Source organism: Dunckerocampus dactyliophorus, chromosome 5 (assembly GCF_027744805.1).
Source record: "Dunckerocampus dactyliophorus isolate RoL2022-P2 chromosome 5, RoL_Ddac_1.1, whole genome shotgun sequence".
In the NCBI taxonomy this organism is placed as follows: domain Eukaryota; kingdom Metazoa; phylum Chordata; class Actinopteri; order Syngnathiformes; family Syngnathidae; genus Dunckerocampus; species Dunckerocampus dactyliophorus.
Window position 1 is genome coordinate 14,423,727 of NC_072823.1, and position 22,223 is coordinate 14,445,949.

Here is a 22,223-nt window from a genome sequence, read left to right on the forward strand (position 1 = left end):
TTCTGTGGGACACAAAATAACCAAACAGGAGTGTGACAAACACTGCTGATTAAAATGTTAAGACAGGTTGAGAAACTGGAAGAATTTACATGTTGAACTGTTGGATCGTCTAAGTAGAGCTTCAAAATGCAAAAAGAAGAAATGGGAGTGAGACAAAAACATTTTTGAGTAAAAAACTGAAATAGGCTGATCAAACGTTTAAGACCATAGCTTAAAAAAAAAACAAGAAAATGTTCAAAAAAGGTCTCAGTACTGAGTAGCTGCACCATTCTTGTTAATCACCTCAAAATTTCATTTCATCACACTTTATGCTAGTGTTTCCAGGAAGTTAGTGGGAATGTTGTTCCGGGTGGTCCAAAAGAGTGACGTTATCCCTCTGGAAGAAGTCAGGCAGGCATTGTGAACTGCAGTGTTGTCCTGTTGAAACACCCAGTCACACAGCTGAGTGCCTTCAGTCACGAGGGATGCTCCCTGCAACATCTCCCCATAGCCACTACCGTTTGACACCCCTGCACAACCTGAAGCTCCATTAAAGGAAAAGGCACCCCAGATCATGATGGCGCCCCCTCCACTGGGCCGGGTGTAAAATATCTCAGGTAGGATCATCTTTCATGTCAGTAACGTTGGAAGCCATCAAGGTTACATTTTTTTTTTCCTCATCAGAGAAAACATGTCCCAGAATGTCCCATGTTTGGTGCTCTTGTGCAAATTCCAAACGGGCAGTTTTGTGGACTTTAAGAAAACAAGATGAGATCTGATGGTTATTGGACTGCACTCTGCACCAGTAACAACCTCCATTTGGGCCAAGGATTGTCCCATGTCTTGACGGACAGCCAATTGGATCCTCCAGCTCTGAGCAGGTGACATTTTGTGGGGTCTACCACTTGACTTTTTTTCCATTGCCGTCAGGATCTTTGAAGAAGTTTAAACTGTCTTCCTGCGTCCAACCTCGGCAGCAATGCCTTGACCATGTCAGTGTGAATGCCTGAAAGAAAATGACTTTGAATCCACATTTTTGCCAAGATTTAGACTTTTAACGGCTGTGATCTTAAACCTTTGATCAGCTGAACAGCCTATTTACGTTTAATAGTTGTTTGCAATAAATTGCTTCCTCAAAAATGTTTTCGTCTCACTTCCATGACTTCTTTTTGCATTTTGAAGCGCAAAATGTAAATTCTTTACAATTTTTCAATTGCTCCTAAAGTTTTGATCAGGAGTGTATTATTTTTATGTCCAGCATAAAATGAGGAATATTCTGTAATAAACTGCATAGTTTTAATGCGCATCCTTTGGACCTTCTGGATCAAGTGCCACCATATAAACTAGGTGGCTTTCAAATAACTATATATATATTTAATATACATTTTATAAATAATTTAAAATGTAGTTCTATATTATAATAAATATGTTTGAATTAGGTATTTGTAATTTTATATTTAATGAAATTATTAATTAAATGCATCTTTTATGTATATTTATTTTTGAAGAAAGCTGTAAAGTTTATATACTAATGTTATGTTACTAATGAATAATACATCTGGTAAAATAACACCTGACCAAATGGATTTTTCAGTATTTAGTGCTAAATTGTTCTACTGTGAACAGAAACAAAGTTGCACCTGCCAAACTAAAACACAAAAGCTGTCTGTAAGTAGAGAACTGCGTTTCAGATACACGTAATTGACAGTGTGACCTTTTCTGCATATACAGTAAATAGTGACTTCATTTTTCCACTGGCAATAAAGTGTGTGGTTGGCAAACTGCTGAATCAGGCGGTGAAAAGTGGAGATGACTTTCAATAATTGTGTTATCCAGTTAAGCTAAACTTGGCTGCACAGGGATGCTGTTTCTATCATGAGCAGCATCCTAACGACTTCATAGTTGCTGATTTAAAGGGCTTGCTGGAGCAAGAACCTCAACCACGACCACATCAGAATTCATGAGCGTTCAGCGGTTCAGTGGCAGAGATAACAATCCTCGACAATAAAAGTCAATTAGCGGGGAAATGTGTAAATAGTGCATGAAAGCAGAACTTTGGTTGAGTGGTGTCGACATCGTCGTGTGTCAAGGCTGTGGCTGCCTGCCAGCTGAATGGACTACAAAAACATGACAATGGAGATGAGCACTGACAGACAGTTAATTGTCATTCACCCCGCTCGAAACCTCCCAGGAATTAGCCAGCTTTTTCAGTGCTTGCTCTCAACTGACGCTCCTTCTTCACCTTTAGTGCAGGACAATTGGCACAATGTGTTAAAAAAAAGGTCAAATGTCACAACTTCAGAGAGGACCTTGAAAGTAAACTTAGGTTTTTCAGCTGTTTAAAAACACTTCGACACCCACGTGTGTGATTGGTGGTTAAAATGCATACTAGTAATGTTAACCTTGACTAGTAATAATGGGACTGTTTACAAACGGCTAAAGATTATACTTTTTTCAACCAAAAAATAAGAACACCACCGCCAGCTAGCATATGTTGCTAGTAGTGGTTGGAAAAAAAAGACATATTTTTCACAATTACAAATTAAACTGCATAAAAGTTGTCATAGATTTTCGTTCGGCCCCAATAAAATAAGTGGCGTTCATGGTTGTCTTGTAGTCACGTACATGTCCGTAGCGCGTACACCTACACAAACGCGGTCTCAGAGAAGCGCCAGCAATTTACATTTATGTTGTTATGATAGACTACACATTCCGTGATGAGCGTTAGTTGCCAAACTTTGCCTAATCGCTATCATTAGGCGACAACAAACAACTAATACGTGTGCATGTGTGTTACGTGGACCACACTCAGTGGCGGTTCTTTCTATGGGTCATTTGGGGAACTGCCCAGGGCGGCATTCCTACGGGGCGCCAAGAATGAGGGGAAAGGGAAAAAAACTATTTATTAGTGCTCATCAAGAAGTCAGGATGTGTGGCTGGTTGGGCGCCCTCTACAGGCGGTATACTCGCATCCCAATGCTGCTCAGAGTGACAAACGTCCACCACGTAACGTGGCTCAAACCAAATCGAGTAGTGAGGTAAGCACTACCTTCATAACAATACAGTAAATTCTTATTTACTGTAAATTATTATATTACAGTAAATTACAACAGTAATTTCTGACAAATATTTTATTATTATTTTAATTATATCGCAGACCAAGAGTCTCAAACATGTTATTTCATGTTATAAATGTCCAAATTGCGTCCAAAGCGTCATTATTTAGTGTGAGCACCATTATTATCTAACATTGCCATCTCACACCGCCTTCATCCTATTGGACATGGAATTCACCAGAGCTGCACAGGTTGTTACCGGAATCCTCTTCCAATGACATCACGGAGCAGGTGGATGTTAGACACCTTGTGTTCCTCCACCTTCCTTCCACTTGAGGATGCTCCACAGGTGCTCATTTGGGTCCAGGTCACCTTCAGCTTTCTCAGCAAAGCACTTGTCATCTTGGAGGTGTCCTTGGGCTCGTCATCATGTTGGAAAAGTGCCATATGGCCTAATTTCCCAAGGGAGGGGATCATGTTTCACAATGTCACAGTTTGTGTTATAATTCATGTTTCCTTCAATGAACCGCAGCTGCCCAGTGCAGGGAGCACTTACGCACCACCACCAGACCAAGATGCTACTACCACCATACTTGACTGTAGACGAGACACGGTTATACTGCTCGTCACTCGTGTTGCCAGATATTTAGACAATAATGGCTGCATGTTGAATACTTTTCAGTGGATGGTAAATAGTAAATCTACACTGCTACAAGCTGTACATTGAATTCTCTAATGTATAGCCATGTTTCATTCATTGTCCCTTGAGAAGATATACTGTAATCATTTCTTTTTGCTGAATGTGAGGAGTGTAAGTGTTAACTATTTACAATCTGGTAGTTCTGATCCGGTCTATCATCATATTGTCATCTGGCTCCGAAGAGCTAAATTTAGCTGAACAGTATTTTTTTCCTTGTCGTTTTTGTTCTAGGCAGTGACTAAGTGCTTGCAGTTGCCAGCTGTGTATTTTCCCCCTTTCCTCTATATGTGGCTTGGCTGCACTTTGTGCCTGTGGTGTCCTTCCTGTGGTGACAGTGCGCCCTGACAGATTTCCTTTGACTTACTTTCATTGTCACCACAATGGGTCCCTATGAAAAAAAAAATGTGCCCGCTCTTTCACAAGCACTTGATGTCATCTCGTTAATGTTGTGGCTTTCCGCGGAGTTGGCGGACGCTTGAAGCAGCACTGAAAGCGGTTTGTTGACGAAATGAGGATGCTGATTACAGTGATGCTAGTACAAACAGGCCTGATGGATGATGACTAAATAGCGCTTGAATGCGACTGAGTTTGACTCTCACATCACATGCACTTCCTTCCCGTAAAATGCAAAGAACGAACGAGGGTATTACACTGACACTGCTCCCCTTATCCACTACTTTGCACATTGCACTTGTAATTGGTTGCCAATTATAGACGCCGCATTAAAGACTTGTTACTTAATTCATTAGACATGGCTAAGTTGTTCGGTTCATTCAGCCTAATAAGGCAGCACCTTTTATCACACAAGAGCAGGTAGACAGGCTGAGATTACAGCTTCCATGTGCACTACAAAGATTAGAGCCAGTGCGACCACTGCGCCACCTAGCAAAAACACTGGCTGACTACCGTAATTCACCCAGCACGATGTTTTCATGGTGTTAATCCACACGATTAATGGCCATTCAGCATTTGCATTTGATCATCACCTGAAGAGCGCATACATCTGCATCCAGCTTCCTGGATACCAGCGGTGCAGTGCACGCCTGATCAGTAAGACTTGAAATGAGGCTCAACCTGCCTGTGAGGCCAGCTTATGCAAACACCGGGACAGCTGGCAGAGAAATCATTGTGACTAATGATCTCAGTGTGAGACAGGAGCAAGGCCGTGGGTGGTTGGGAGAGGAACAGGCTTTGTTTGTCTTTGTGTAGCTTACAGCTCCACTGTGTGATTCTGGAAGTGTTGCCTTTGTTTGTGTTTGCTTTGCCTTTCTTGCCACTGGACTGTGACAGCGGCAACCATCGCAAACACTGTACACTTGTTCTCCTCCATGAGAAAGCGTTGACCTTATAAACCCAGTTGTGTTTATGCTTCAGGAGGCAGAGCACAAATATCAAACTGGTTAAACTGTCACATGGAGTTTCTACACCGAGGTGGAACACGACCAATTTCTCCCATTCTTAACCACGGTTACTAGGAATGCATTAAAACAAAACAGTCTTAGCTAGAATGACAAATGTACAGCGTTAGTCATGTCATAGATGCGCCTTACACATCGTATTTGTCTTTTCATCATCATGTCCATCACTTCATGGAGTAAGTCAAGTGGAGTAAGTGGCAGACAGTTATGATCTTCAGGTTTTTATGTGTACACAACAAGCTTATCTCTCTCGAATATTCTTCTCAAATATATCTAAATCTGTGTGTGTGAGCCTTCATAATTCATCCACCTTCCACCTGAGCTGTGGCATATCAAGATGCTGATTCGGTAGAGTCCACGCTCAATATGCTGACGTCTAATCTGAAGCTTTGTGCAACTTTGAAGGCACAGTTTCCCCCAAAATATTGAGTTTGACTTCAGAGGTTGATGTAATTTAAACTGTGTTGTGCTTGTTAATTTGTGGTAGACGTAAAGCCAGCAGCCTGTCCTTGATATGACTGATCCAATTTGCTTTCCTCATCTTTTACTTCTAATCACATCCACCCACAAGCCCGAAAATGGGCATGTAGCTGAATCACAGATGATATGTTTTTCCTATTATCTTGTCCATCTGAGACGGATTCAGTTTCTCACAGGCCGCTGCGTGATCAATAAGCACATCAAAAGCTGCACAGAGGTAGTAGGATTCTTTGAAGCATGTTTGTATAGCTAGATTTGCTGAGCTAACACGGTCCACGCAGAACCCCCTGAAAGAGTTTGTTTGGTTAGCATCCGCGGTGTTTGTACGGGAACTGAGTGTATTCTAATGGAGAACAGACAAGGCCCCTCCTTTTGTCGTCTTTCCTAGCTGTGAGAAGACAAATGTGTCCGCCCTGCCAGCTCTTTTTTTGTTCATCTGACTTATGCTTGATCGGGCGCCAGCTCAAATATCTGATGTCAAATTGGCTGTAACATTGTGGAAGCAGTGAAATGCCAGGATGTCTCACTGAGAACACAATAGAACATCAACTGGATCTTGCTAAGTGACGGGATCTAGAGTATACAGTGGTGTGAAAACATGTCTTCCCCCTTCCTGATTTCACACTTAAATGTTTCAGATCGTCAAACAAATTTAAATATTATTCAATGACATCACAACTGAACACAAAATGCAGTTTTTAAATGAAACTTTTTATTATTAAGGGAGAAAAAAACCCAAGCCTACATGGCCCTGTGTGGAAACGTGATTGCCTCCTGAACCTAATAACTGGTTGGGCCACCCTTAGCAGCAACAACTGCAATCAAGCATTTGCAATAACTTGCAATGAGTCTCTTAAAGCACTGCGGAAGAATTTTGGCCCACTCATCTTTGCAGAATTGATGTCATTCAGCCAAATTGGAGGGTTTTCCAGTATGAGCTGCCTTTTTAAGGTCATGCCACAGCATCTCAATAGGATTCAGGTCAGGACTTTGACTAGGCCACTCTAAAGTCTTTCCATTTAGTTTTTCTTCAGCCATTCAGAGGTGGACTTGCTGGTGTGTTTTGGATCATTGTCCTGCTGCAGAACACAAGTTGGTTTCAGCTTGAGGTCACGAACAGATGGCCGGACATTCTTCTTCAGGATTGTTTGGCAGACAGCAGAATTCATGGTTCCATTTATCACATCAAGTCTTCCACGTCCTGAAGCAGCAAAACAGCCACAGACCATCGCACTCCCACCACCATATTTTGCTGTTGGGATGTTCTTTTTCTGAAATGCTGCGTTACTTTTACGTCAGATGTAATGGGACACACACCTTCTAAAAAGTTCAACTTTTGTCTCGTCAGAACACAGAGTATTTTCCCAAAGGTCTTGGGGATCATCAAGATGTTTTCTGGCAAAACTGAGACAAGCCTTAATGTTCTTTTTGTTCAGCAGTGGTTTTCGTCTTGGGACTCTGCACTGAACACACCTCCATCAAGGTCAATGTGAATAAAGAAGGTTTTCCACTGAAACAATACTGTATGCCCCTAAATGCTGTTACACAATTCCAAGGACCCCTGGCTAGTAGGTAATTATTTAAAATAACATTTTTTGGGGGGGTTGTTTGTCTTTATTTTTGTCACGATTTTTGTACTATTTCACACAAACCTGAAATTACAAATCACATATAGTGTTTTTTGGACAAGACACAATTAGTATAATGACAAGAGAGCAAAATTGTTCAGTAACACTTGAAAAAGTTAGTACGTAACCCATGAACGTGATATCCACTCCTCCGTGGGACAAAAACGAGCTCCGAACTAACCGCATTGCTTGTTTGTTTTAAAAACAAAATGGTGCTGTGGTAAAAAGTTACATTTGGAGTCTGAAGACAAAAAGCTAGCTAGCTAGCTGCCCCCAGTGACAGCTAGGCAAAGCGTGTAAACAAAGATGCCAGAAAAGTCCAACAGCAATAGATTTGAGAAGGGAGTGATTAAACATTCTGGCGTCCATTGGCGTAGCCTTTGTCAAGCTGTCAAACTGAAGCCATCGTGTTTTACAGACTAGTGTTGATTATCTCGGTAATACGGGACAAAGTGCACCCCTCCATGACACAGCGCACACGTAGGGTTTTCCGCCGCACGCCGATCATTTTTTGTGATCTGCTTTGAAAGTCATTTATTAACATTTGCCGATTACGTGTTTTTTATAGAAATCAGCTGATACTAATTGGTGGCCGGTTGATCAGAGCATCCCTAGCGTCCAATTCTGACTGATGCATTCAGGGAGGCTTGGATTCCCGCTACTACTGAAGCAGTTCAGTTTTGAAACTGACCGTTCCAAACAGAGGTGAGTAGACCCTGTAGGTGCCGCACAGTGGAAGGTTGAAGTCAAAGTGTTTGGGTTCAGAAAAATAATTACCCACCCATTCTGACACATTTTGTCCCATTGTGTTTTGACTATCAAAAGTCACATTTATTAATTTTTGACTAAGTAACTGAGGCTGGAGTTCCCAGCCAGTTGTGGCTTATTTTAAAATAAAATGTGGGAAAATGCTGAGTTCTAGTTCTCATCCCTCCCAACACCGCCGCCACTGACTGCATTTGCATCCCTCTCTCTGTGTCTCTTTCTTTATTTACACTATGCTTGGCTCATTTAACTTACATGACCCAGTGAATACATAACCCAGGGCCTTTGAAAACATCACGAGTGGCCTGTAGGGATAAAATTAAACCACATAAGCGGGTAAAAATTCTACACCGCCACCAGCCATTCAGTGTGCTCTTCACCTCACCTCATGTGGTTCACAAATTTGGTCTCTCTCTGCCTCAGAGGGCGGGACTTAACCAGCTGTATCAGTTCAATGCACTAACATGGATGATGTGCAGCTATATTGGCCTATTAAAGCTACCCGATGTGCAACAATAAACATTACTAACTGTTTGAGAGGGTGATTTCTTTTCTGTAGTCTTTAAAAACATAAGAAACAGTTGTAGCTAAAGGCTTACAAGCTCGCATTGCATTTAATTTTGTTCAGTCCACATCATTTCACCTTAGCAGCAGATGCCAAAACATTTCCCTTGCACCAGGAGTTAGTTTGGAAGCCGAAATTATATTAGAGATCTGTGTTTTCTAACGAGCAATGTGGGACCTTTTAAAAATAGGCCCACCGCAGGAGCTCTGCTTGTCAACGACAAATGCAATCAAGAGTAACTGGCCAGAAAAGAGAGGAAACTTTGGTGGTTAATTTGCCGGCAATATCGTAAACGTGTTTACGTGTTTTGTGTTTAATGTTTGGTAGCACAGTCGCTTATGCCTAAGATAAGCATTTTATATGTGCACTGAGATTAATGATGCTTTGGCAAACAAGTGTTACTTCCTGTTGCCAGCAACTTTCATTGCACTTTGTTTTCACTGTAGATGCACAAGCCACAAAATGCTGAGTCAGTTTTTATAGCCTTTGTTTACCTAATGAGATAAAGCACACACATGAACAACACGCCGAAAGCATCTTCTACAAGAAGACATGTCACAAGTGACTTCCATTGTGTATTTGTGATATTACAAAAAAAACGGCAGGTGCAGTAGGCCATATTTGCTAGCTCAGACAATCAGTGGCTGCAGCGCCCTTGCTCAGTTTTCCATTAGCACTTCGCCCCCAGCCTGGACAGCTCCATGGCTGTTATCTCAATCATGTTCTAATTCTAGCCAAACACTGCTGTGTTTGACTCAATAGAGGCAGTGTAAGTCAGCAGAGTCAATATTAGCAGAGCACATAGAACTGGGGTTGGTGTGAGGAGAGCCCGTGTGTGTGTGTGTGTGTGTGTGTATAGGTGTGTGTGTGTGAGTGAGAGAGAGAGCGCGAGAGAGACAGGATATGTGGTTAAGTTCTCTCTGTTGGTGAACCTTGACCACGTGCTCCACTAACAACAATAAAAAGATCATCCATCATCATCCATCCATCCATCCATCCATCCATCAACCATTTTCCTCCACTTATCCGGGGCCGGGTTATGGGAGCAGCAGTCTCAGTAGGGAAGCCTGGTCTTCGGTGACCAAATCTGGTTCTTGGGACATGGAATTTCACTTCTGTGGTGGGGAAGGAGGCCGAACTTGTGCGAGAGGTTGAGACATTCCGACTTTATATAGTCGGACTCACCTTGACCCACAGTTTGGATTCTGGAGCCAAACTCCACGAGAGGGGCTGGACCTTGTTCTCCTCTGGAGAGGCGGTGAGCTGGTGTGAGCTTATTAATAGCCCCCCTGCTTGGTGCCTCTGTGTTGGAGTCATCCCCGGTGAACCAGAGGGTTATTTCCTTGTGCCTTCGGGTTGGGGAAAGGGTGCTGACTGTCATTTGTACGTACGCGCTATACGGCAGTTCATAGTACCCAGCCTTCTTTGAGTCCATCAGAGGGGTGCTGGAGAGCACCCCAACTGGTAGTTGGGGTGGGAAACTTCAACACCCATGTGGGCAATGACAGTGTGACATGGAGGGGCGGGATTGGGAGGAACGGCCTCTCTGATCTAAACCCGTGCAGTGTGATGTTATTGGACTGTTGTGCAAACCAAAGTTTGTCCCTAACAAACAGCATGTTCGAACATAAGGACGTCCACTAGTGCACTTGGATTGGAACACCAATATAAATGAAATCTTCAAAATTAAACCCTCTTAATGCACAATATAATCATCAAAACTGACTCAATTGTTCATATAACTCACGCGGAGCAATGAACAACTTCATGCTTTGTCTCCTTCCTTCCTTCTGCTCTGTGCACTCTGCGAGGCGTTCAGGCACACTTGTTATTGTGAGTGTTAGGCGCTAATTGTTTTTCATTTGCCGCATGGTGGTCTAGTGGTTAGCACGTTGGCCAACACAGTAACAGCCTGGAGATCGGGAAGACCTGGGTTCGATTCTCCTCTGGGCATTTCTGTGTGGAGTTTGCATGTTCTCCCCGTGTGCGCGTGGGTTTTCTCGGGTACTCCGGCTTCCTCCCACATTCCAAAAACATGCAGGTGAGGTTAATTGGTGACTCTAAATTGTCCATAGGTATGAATGTGAGTGTGAATGATTGTTTGTCTATATGTGCCCTGCGATTGGCTGGCGACCAGTCCAGGGTGTACCCCGCCTGTCGCCCGAAGTCAGCTGGGATAGGCTCCAGCATGCCCCCGCGACCCTAATGAGGAGAAGCGGTATAGAAAAGTGGATAGATGTTTTTCATTTTTAGTCACGTACTCCCATGACAACTGGCATACCCCTACCTGTACCCCACTTTGGGAACCTGGGGTTTACAGTATTGGCGGTTAGCAAGCAGCACACACGGTTAGCTAGTTTGGTACCCATGACCACAACAAGGGACGGCATGAAGGAGATTGATTGACAATGGTCTACAGCCAATCAGGAGGCAGAAGATAATGGACAGTGCAGACAGAAGAGAGAGAATAGAGAGAGACACCACTGCCTGTGGTAAAGCACAGAACAACACTCAACTTCCCACAATGCAATTCTTCTTAAAGGGCCAGGCTTGGCCTGTAAGAAAAAAAAATCACTAAAATTGCACAAAAATGGCAAAAAATACGCAAAACAGCGAATTCGTGAAAGGTGAACCACGATGGAGCGAGGGAACACTATATTACAAAATACTGTCTGTATGACACAAATTGAGAGGTTACTCAACATGTTTATTAAGCCTAAAGTAATAGCTCTTTGATAAGTTTCAAAGTTGCAAAAATAACTTTAAAATTTCTGAATGTAATAATGATCGAAATAATGTGTCTGTGTTAGAAAAGTGTGTCTGTTAGAAAATTAAGACTGTCAAAATATAGCGTATAACTCATTTATTTGATTTATTACATTAAGATTCTTGTGTAATTAATGCATGCACATCGTGATGAGCAACACCTCTGCTATGACAGCAGACGGAGGCACAGTAGCGTCCCCACAGTCACACATGGTCTGATGCTCTTTTAGAATTTACAGTAATTCTGACCTGAACACAAAGAGCAGTGCAATCTCGAACTCACAGACACGTCTCTAGTCCGTTCAGCCTCAGAACAACACTTCCTCCTTGTCACTAGCTGAGGGTGGGTGCATTCAAGGACACTTTAAAAAATCACGTCTTTATTATGCGTGTACTGTATGTGTGGTCCAAATAAACAGAAAGACAAAGAAAAACAGTAAGTGGATATTCTTTTCAGTCATAGTCTTACTGCGGACGTACAGTTTGCTGCGCGTAGCCATGCTTGGACACGTACACTCAAAACATCTGAATTCAACATAAATTACGTGGCGTCTTTGAACGCAACCCCACTTTGCTCAAGGGTGATTCAAATGTTCTGCTACTATTAAAGACACTAGTGTTAGGAAAATGATTTTCTGACGTATGGTATCTTTTATCTTGATTTAAATTTTCAATTCATTTGGAGCTGTTAATCCATCCGTCCTGTCATGCATGTTTGAGTTCATAAAATACAGTAAAAATGGGCAACATTCACACATAGTTGTTAACGGGGATTCATCATGATTCATGAATTTGAAAACTGTGATGAATTTGATTTAAAAATCTTTTATTATTGACAGCCCTTAAGTCTTACTGGACAAATAAATAGCTAAAATTATGAAATAATATTAACTATACAGTGGAACCTTGGTTAGCATCATTAGCAGCGTACTCTAACCAAAGAAGAAGAAAAAAAAGAATGCAATTTCAATGAATCTGTTCCAGACACCACAAAATGTTAACACAAAACAATGTATAGTTTAAATACATAAAAATGACAAATGAAAGGGATGAATGAACATTTATACATCACTTTTACCTTGGTTAAAGACATGATTGTTGACAAAGAAGGCAATGACGAGCATCAAGGAGGGGAAGAGAGCCACAGAGACAGCACCTTCGTGTTTTGCTATAACTTATTTCTTTACTTCAATAGTGTTTCTCACCTTCTTTATCAAAATGCTGGCACTTGTAACTTTCATTGACTCCATTGTGGGTTATTTTGAGACCTACAGCGTAACTGTGTTAGCTATCAAAGAACTACAGAGTCACCCGCTGATGACATCATAGACTAGCAACGTTGGTTTCCGGTTTTGTTAGCAAGCCAATGTTTTGTGATGAAAAATACATTACAAACACAGTTGGACTTACACATTGTATTAATAACATTTGAAGTTGTGCGCCATATTGTACTCTAAACGGGACATGACTGAGAATTGAGGCAAAATTTTGGGATAAATGTTCGAAGTTACATGCTAACTGGGGTATATGGTAACTGAGGTAACTAACTAAATCAAGCAGCTTCTTAGGGAGTATGTTGCATGCAGCAGAGTACCCTAATGCCAGTCAATTTAGGGACCATCCAATGGAAACGTTTTCAGGTCAAAACGGCAGAGTATTTCATCATTTCAGTCTCTCATGCACATCGAAAAAATGGCATTTTGGATGCCTTGAAAAGGTATTTTTTTTTTAAACGGCTTCCACAGTGGGAAAACCTGAAAATGCTGTTTTTATGTCGACACCGCTGTTTTATGAAACGGTGACATCACCGACACAACGCCACCCCATCATGTGACCAGAAGGTAGCTTTGATGACAAGCCCACATAATATCTGACTATTTCGACTGACACGACTCACCCCAGTCGACATTCTCTTGATATTTTGTTGTCATATGCTCCATAATGACTCGCAGAAATAATTCCCCATCTCGTAAGTCTAGATGAGCATCGGAAAGTGGAAGACGACGGACCTGAACATACGTTCTTTCTTCTTCTATGGTTTGGTGTGTCATGTGGTTCCGTCGGTGTGTCTGTTCACATCGCCACATGTAGGTGTGCCTTGTGTATTACATCGTTTTCACTCTGATCCGTTGCCATCTGGATGCAACTGTTTACAGGTTACTAATAAAATCTCAGGAGCGTGCCCGTGTGGACAGGGCCTTAACGGCCCAACGAAAGCAATGTAAACCAGGACGTTTTCATCACTTTCTAAAAAAAACCCAGGATGTATAGTCACCCAGTGCAACAAGAGCCGACAGGCCTGTTTGACTCAGCCTCTGGCCTTGTTAGCAGTAATAATCCGCGTAAACAAAACAGTGGCAGCGTATTTTAAGGTCATCGCAAACAGCAGCAATAACCATGCAGTCAGCACAACGTAGTCTCCCTGATGTGGCAGCACAATCTCCCTATTTAAATCTGCTGACACGCGAAAGAAGCCAAGACGAGCTAATGCACTACTTAAAGAGCATAATCGCTCTTTCCCTTACTGTTAATGAATGCTAATTAGGAGTCTGGAGCAGTTTCTGGCGTGTGCTGGCTGGCCCTCTAATGTGCCGTATTGTTCTTCTCTTCGCTCCGGCTCAGCAATAATGCTGCTGTGCCAGCTATTAAAGTCAGATAAGCTAGCCATTGCAAAAGAGATGCTAATAGCTCAGCCACAAAATTGGGCATTTCTACGGCTTCCTTCCACTGCTTTAGCGGTCTCTATATAAAATAAATGCGTAAATGTTACACACACTCCAAAACATCTTTAACAAGATGTCTATCATGGTCACATAACGTAAAAGGTTTTTAGGTGTGAATCTTAAATGGTGAGCTGTAATAATGTGATGTAATCCATGAAATTACTTGGCTGTAATAAGGTTAATCGTATCCACACTTTTAATGAGCAGTAGGAGACATATTAGCAGCCATATTATTCCCATTTCAGAGTCGTGTTGATTTTACTATTGATTTTAAGATCTGGCACTCATTCAAGAGGCAATTTAGGCAGCGCAGGCCCGGCGAGGATTCAATGTAAAGGTCGAGTAGAGAAAGCGAGAAGGGATTTCCTCAAGCCAGTTGGCTGTAAATTGAATGTAATACGTAAACTAGTCATTTTAGGAATATGTGGTGGCTGTGAGGAGCAAATTACTACAATAAAAAAGGCACACTCGTTATCGTGAGCGCTAATTGTTTTTCATTTTTAGTCACGTACTACCATGACAACTGGCATACCCCTACCTGTACCCCACTTTGGGAACCTGGGGTCTACAGTATTGACGGTTAGCAAGCAGCACACACGGTTAGCTAGTTTGGTACCCATGACCACAACAAGGGACGGCATGAAGGAGATTGATTGACAATGGTCTACAGCCAATCAGGAGGCAGAAGACAATGGGAAGTGCAGACAAGAGAGAGACACCACTGCCTGTGGTAAAGCACAGAACAACAACACTCAACTTCCCACAATGCAATTCTTCTTAAAGGGCCAGGCTCGGCCTGTAACAAAAAAAATCACTACAATTGCACACTGCACACTCCTGTGAGTGCTTTTAGATTGGATGGGGGCCCACAGCAGCACTCGTTGAAAAGAGAAATACGTGCTTTCATGTCAGTCTCCAAAATCTCATCACTAGATTTGTTGCTAGTCGCTTTTTTGAAGACTTTTTTTTGTGGATGGACAACACCAGAGTGGAGGAAATGTGAAAATATTTGTGTTGGTGTGGACGTAGCCTTTGGCTGAATCTCTGTTTTAACCCTTATCCCTTATCTTAGCCCTTACCCCTAGGTTTTGCGTGTTCACAAAATATCAAGTGGTGCCCCAATTCTTTTTAAATCAAGGGGTAAAAGGTAATTGCTAAGGCGTGCAGAAACCAAGTGTGGTCAAGGACCAGACTTGAAATGAAGGGGTAGGCAGATTCTATGCGGATACAACACTCCAGCGGCAGAGCAGAGACCGAGAGAAACATAAATATAAGTAATTAAGCATAATTATTGATTTTCACAGTAACGTCCACTCATGTTTATTAGATATTCAATCATTTGCTACTCCACGTAAATATTCACCATGTTTTGATGTTGGTTGTTGCTAGTTATAACCAGCTTAACGCCGATATCTAACTTCACTGCAATCTGCATGTCATAAATGATTAGACAATGATTAGATAGCGACCACATTAGCATGTTCATTTTACGTTGTCTTTTAAAATCGCTCAGGGAATCTATATTACTGAAGTGTACTGTGACGTTGGCGTTTTATATGATCTAATCACTCATGTAATGCAGCACATCGTAGTGAAAGTCTGTTTGCCGTAAATTTATAGCCACCCTAGTCCCCCAACTATTCACATGGTGAGAGCTTCTTATTGTATTCAGCATACAGTATGGATGGTCGGGAAGTGAGCTAAATAAAAAATGTAAACAACATGGCCATATGTGGACAGTACACCACATTATTAAAGTTTATTCAACTTTTGGAATCTAATGTTCCATCAATTTTTTTGGTTACCATTACTCTATATTTGTTTTCAGCACACCATTACTATGAAACTAAAGCTACCTCTTGTTTGGACAAATATAACAATGACAACACTGCAATGGCAGTACAGTGCTAGAGCTATTCATGTAAGAACTTAAGTGATTTTGGTTATTTCCAAGAAAACCATGGAAGTTGCTAGATATCAGCTCTTAAATTAAACTCTCATGAGCTATATTTGCTATCATCATTATATTTGTCCAAACAAATGTACTTTTAGTTGTACCAGGCATTAAAATGGATTAACTGAAGCAACAAGGGTGGTCTAATCGATAAGATATAAGCTTACCACTGAGACTTAAGTATTGCCATGAAACTGCAGGTGCACACAAGAGATTTACATGTCAAGGGATTTGAAACTGCAAGCAGTACAGAAAATGAAAGGATGGGATTTCAAAGTGATCCAAGAAAGTAAAGAGAGGCACAGTGAATGAAGGGATGCAACAGCTTCCTTTTCAAATAATTTTTCATTGTTGCATCTGCTGAATATTGATGAATTAGCTGCTATAAGAGTGAGAGAGTAAATCTAACAAGCCAATATTTTTCATCTCCCCACAGATGAAACATCCCGCCCTGAGCGAGAGGAAACCGAGAGAGTGTTTAGTTTATAGAGCGTGCATGAATAATGGGCTTGTGGTTGACCAGGCGGGCCCTGTTCTGTGGCAGTGCAACACGTGAAAAGTGAACTTGTAATGCAGTGGGACTTTATTGCTCTTCATCATATTTCATTTGACTTGTAGAAAAGCCATTTATCCTGCATGTCTGGTGTTGTGGTTGCAAAGGCTGGTGAACTAAACGGATCCTGTTGTTGCTTACATTTGCACTGAAGAGAACTCAGTGAGTCTGTGACTCGATTGAATATGGTATGCAAAAACAGCATATAAAGGTCTGACAATTCAATTACAGTAGTTTTCCTTTAGTCAAACCTAATTTGGAGCTCAAAAAATGGTTCATGGTAAAACTGACTTTTTATCATAGGTGAGTCACATACAACTGTAGGCTATTTGTAAGAGTTACGCTGACTGTTTGGCTTTTTAAAAATGTGCCAATTATATATATTATTTATATATATTAATTTGGAATGTGATGTGGATTAAAGATTTGTTAAAAAAAAAAAGTATCAGTATCAGGAAGTGACTATACCCTACAAAGTGTCCAAAGTGAGGCCTGTGGCTCATTTTTTAGTGGCCCGCAACACATTAGTTGAAATTTAACTAAAAAAACAACAGCAATAATGGGAAATAGAAATAGATCACAAAGGCACTATGTAAAAAAAAAAAGCTGAAATGTTCATACTAATAACACTTCTTTTACGCCTTAAAAAAAACCAAACACATATATATATGTTTATTTTTACAAAATTAAAAAAATATGAAAATATATTAAAATAATATACAGGGTCAGGCAAAATGATCTGACACATTTGTAGGTTAAATAAAAGGCAAATAAAGTAAAAAAACAAGAAAGTGTTTTTATTTTTGAAAAGTACATATAATGCCATTCTGTTTGATTATGTTTTAAAAGTTAAATCAGTCAAATGGGATCCATTATTGTCCACACACTCAATGCAGATCCAGTAGTTCTGAAGTTGGTAACCCATAACAAGATGGTGTTTGGAGCTGGTACGGGATCATGTCTACCAAGATTGAAGTGCAAACGGAACGCTCGTTGTGTTGCAGTTACAGATTCGTTTGTTTTGATAAACGTTTCCACGATGAAAGCGCAATGCTCACCAGTCCAATTCATGGCAGCAACTGAAAAAGAAACGAAAAACAATGGCATTATAAAGAAACAAAGCAAAATGGCATTATATGAAAAAAATATGGTGATGGCCACAATGAGGTTGACATAGTGGAATCACAATCAGAGTGAAAATAAACTACAGTAATTACCAGAAGATAAAAGATGTCATCATATGGTATATTAAGCAAAGCAGCTTATGATGAGTGAAAACTACAAGTCACTGCCACACACTGTACCTGCTGACGTCATATATGACTACTGAGTGATGAGCAACTGTCAAGCCTGTTTAACCTTTGGCTGGCTTCTTGCCTAGTTCAAATGCCGAAAGGTGTTGTCTCTTATCTGAGGGTCAACAGTTTTTGATTCCTCTGATGCCTAAACCCAAATTAAACACTTGGGCTCAAACGCCACAGAATACCCTCAGAACTATTTGCTGTACCTTTTAGAGAAAAAGGTATCTAGAGCATGCTGTTATTGTCTGTGACTTTTAGGTGACATGCCTACAGGTGGGGTGGTAACTGTAACTGTCATACAGCGCTCCTCGTTAATATGCTAAATGGTAGCCATGTATGTGTGCTTTGAACTGACACAATGTGACATCCATTGGCATTGCAACCCAGAAGAATTTAGTAAGATTTTGTATAAAAATATACTCAAATCATAACCATGTTTAACCCACTTGGTCCAGCCAGACCTGCGTTCTACAGAACGAGAGTCAAGAACACTAACCTGTGCTGTCAATTTGATGTCCAGCATGACCCTTAAGGTGTCAGGGGGTGAGGCTTACCAACATATTCTTGCACAGCTGCACCGGCTGGCATTCATTACACATGACTACTTAGAAATAATGCAAATTGTGATGTTTTCATTGCAAATTTGGTGGTTTTTTACATGTTAACTCATTTTTGTATACATAAGTCCTGATTTCTTTTTTTTTTTTTGCATGTTTGTCACACTTAAATGTTTCAGATCATCAAACAAATTTAAATATCAGTCAATGACATCACAACTGAACACAAAATGCAGTTTTTAAATGAAACTTTTTATAATTAAGGGAGAAAAAAAATCCAAACCTACATGGCCCTGGTTGAAAAAAGTCATTGACTCCCCTGTTAAAACATAACTTATTGAGATCTTTCAGTCCGGAAAAGGTAAGCTTTGGGACTCCAAACCACAGTGAGAGCCATTATCATGAGAAAGCCATATAATTCTAATTCTAATAAATTCTAATTCTACTTCTAAAATTACCTGTAAAGCTAATAAACATTTTTATAATGGCAACATCTTGACCTTGGAACAGATTATTTTTGTTTTCATTACTTCCAATTGGAAAAATAAATTCGAAATCCAGATTGTTGGGTAATCATTATAGCGTGTTGCTGTGCTTCAGTCCTGGTAGTGAATTTAAAAGTAATACACTTTACGACTTTTACCGAATAGAAAATCAGCATCACGCTAAATAAATAAACAAGCCCGCATGCACATCAATCACCTCTAAGCACTTACATTTGACGTGTACTGCTTGGCGGAGCTGTTGCCTCGCACACACATACTGTATTTCCCCACCCTCTGCTGCAGCCACTAACATTGAGTTTAGCATGCTGTGGAATGTGGCTCGACACTAAAGCAGAACACGTCTTAATCAAGCACACACCGCCACAGGACTGAATGGCGCCAGCACCTACAGACTATTATCATTATTATTATCATTCTTTCTTTTGCCCTATCATTTCTTTTGGCGTCTGGGGTGTTACCAAAAAAACAGTCAGTTATCTGCTACTTGATCAGCATGTGCTTCCAGGAGGTTTGCCCCGCAAGAGACCCTGCTCTGAAGCGAACTGCAGCAGGTGTGAGCACCCCTCGGAGGGGCTGAAGAACAGTCCTATGTTTGAGGGTTGAAAAGACACCTCTGAGGCTGGCAATTTTTGAGATAAGAATTACCTGAAGTTCAACCAAAAACAATTTCTAGTCCCATCTTTATTTCTATAGCAGCTCACAAATAAAAGGCATGCTGGTCTTCATCTGACCTCCGACAAGGATAATCCACAAGCTTGGTACACCTCTTTAAGACTTAATTGCTACCTGACACAGGAGAGGGACCGTAAGCCAACAGCATCAATCTTCTTTGTGGTACAGCTCATCAACCTAAAAGGGCGGACAAGTAATCTGGCAGATGAAAGATAGGAGGAAACCTGTAAGAGTAGCTTGTAGTGAAATTCTTTGGGTGTTTTTGGGCGGCGCCACTCCACACAGTTTGGCCTGGAGCGAGGAGGCGAGCAGGGTGCAGTAGGCTTAACCAACATGGAGCACTGCGCTGCCTTGCCTCGCGGGCAGATTGGAAGGGGTGTCACGTTGTGGGTGTCAACCCTTTCTTGCCTCGAGACATTGCTCTGTTCACCCGCAGAGTGGCGGCAAAGGCAGCATTTCAGAAGTGAGTGATTTGTAGGGCAGCTGCTGGGCAGTGTGCTGCTCATGTCCCAAGTGTAACAGCTGACAAACACAGGCTTTTTCTGTCATGGTCTCATGTATGCTCTGACATGCAATTCTGAGGACGCTACTGTTTTCATGATGCTGTCATCTTGTCAACCATGGATGCTTACACTCTGACCTGCAGCTGTGATTTTGCATTTAGGGCAGACATTGTAGTGAAAAAAGTTCATATTTAATAGTAATGTATTAATGTATAAATCCTTAAATCCTTAAGTTGTTATTTCAAAGAAGGCCTTCATATTGTTTTGTCTCGTCTTGTCTTGAAAAAGAGGGTTCATCTTATATCAGAGTTGTCGTATATTTGTGTCAATATGGTAATTACTGGCCGAGTGGTTAGCATGTTGGCCACACAGTCAGGAGATCGGGAAGACCTGGGTTCGAATCTCCGCTTGAGCGTCTCTGTGTGGAGTTTACATGTTCTTCTCGTGCGTGGATTTTCTCCGGGTACTCCAGTTTCCTCCCACATTCCAAAAATGTTAGGTTAATTGCCGACTGTCCAAATTAACCGACTGTCCATAGTTATGAATGTGAGCGTGAATGATAGTTTGTCTATATGCAATTGGCTGGCGACCAGTCCAGGGTGTACCCCGCCTCTCGCCCGAAGTCAGCTGGGATAGGTTCCAGCTACCCCAGCATACCCCCGTGACCCTAATGAGGATAAGCGGCACAGAAAATAGATGGATGGACAGTAATTAATTGATAACTGTGTGTTACGTATTCTGCCTTGTAAACTCTGGCAGACCAGGAAACAATCCCATTGATCCACTCTGCTGCATTTGCTTGGAGGTTAAAACTTCCTGTTATGCAGCTTAATAATAACTGACAGACTATTAGTTGAAGAGATAGGGCGGTAGAGCAGTTTTTCTGATATGTAGCCTACCTAAATGGTAAATGTCCCACAACTTTTTTTTCCACACCCCAAAAGCCACTGATGAGCCAGTCTTTCTAATCATTCTTCTACAATCACAAAAGTCCAAGCGAGGGGCTTCAGAAGTAGTTTCTAGAGCTGTTTGATATTTGAGACAGATGCACTAAACCCCCTGCAGCACACTAGCAGTGTAACCTTATTTCACGCTGGCTCTCAAATAGTGTTGAGAATTTGCGAGGCAGTTAGTGACTATCATTAATAACGACCCTGGCTGGCTTGTCAGCTGCTGATTGGAATGAAGAGCTGTGCTACAGTAGACAGCTACAAATTTCCCTGACGGCCAGGTCTCCATTACCAGGCGTCAGCTGCCAAAACAGCAGTAATCAGAGAAGGGAGAAAACACCCTTTCTCACCACAGACACCTTCCATTTGCCTTTACTGTAAGGAAGCATTAACACGCAAACACGCACATAAACACATAATATATTCCATGCAGCAGATATACTTTTCAAACAATCTGAACATCTGTTGGCTTCATGTTTCCGGAGGCTGTTATTAAAGAGGCAGACCAAGCTGGTTTTGACCTCTTGCCTGTGGCTATGAAACTAATGCAATTCGTGCTTAATCTTTGCCATTTTGTAACTCTTCTGTAACACAACAACCATACTGACTCAATGCCAATATTGTCTGCAATGTCTGTTTTTAGCAAAAGAAACTAATTTTGATGGACATGTCAAAATAACCACAATTTAAAGTTGGTAGAAACTTGTGGCCTTAAATGGGTCAACACAACCAGTCTTTACAATGTGTAACCAAAACCACAATGTCTAACCACCTGAGGTGTTATTAGTTTGAATGCCGCAGTCAGGACAGGTTGTTTTCCCTCCAGTGTCCACCAATCACAACCCTATGACACACAGGAATGTAGCATCTCAGCTTAGGCTGCAATTACAGTTCTTCTGAAAGGTATTTGGCAAAACTAATGATAAGTATATAAATCCATTTTTAGAAGCTGGAAACTGATACTGGATGAAGTGTGGATGACATTGTGTCTTTATTTTCCTGCATGTTTTTGTCAAAGATGACGTAACAACAGAGTGATTGAGAAGATCCTTTGGAAAACAACAAAAGGAGAGAGCGTAATTCACGTGAACGTTTGGCCCAGGGGAGTGGCTTGCAGACGAGCGCATCGTGGTCTGTGTTGCCCAGC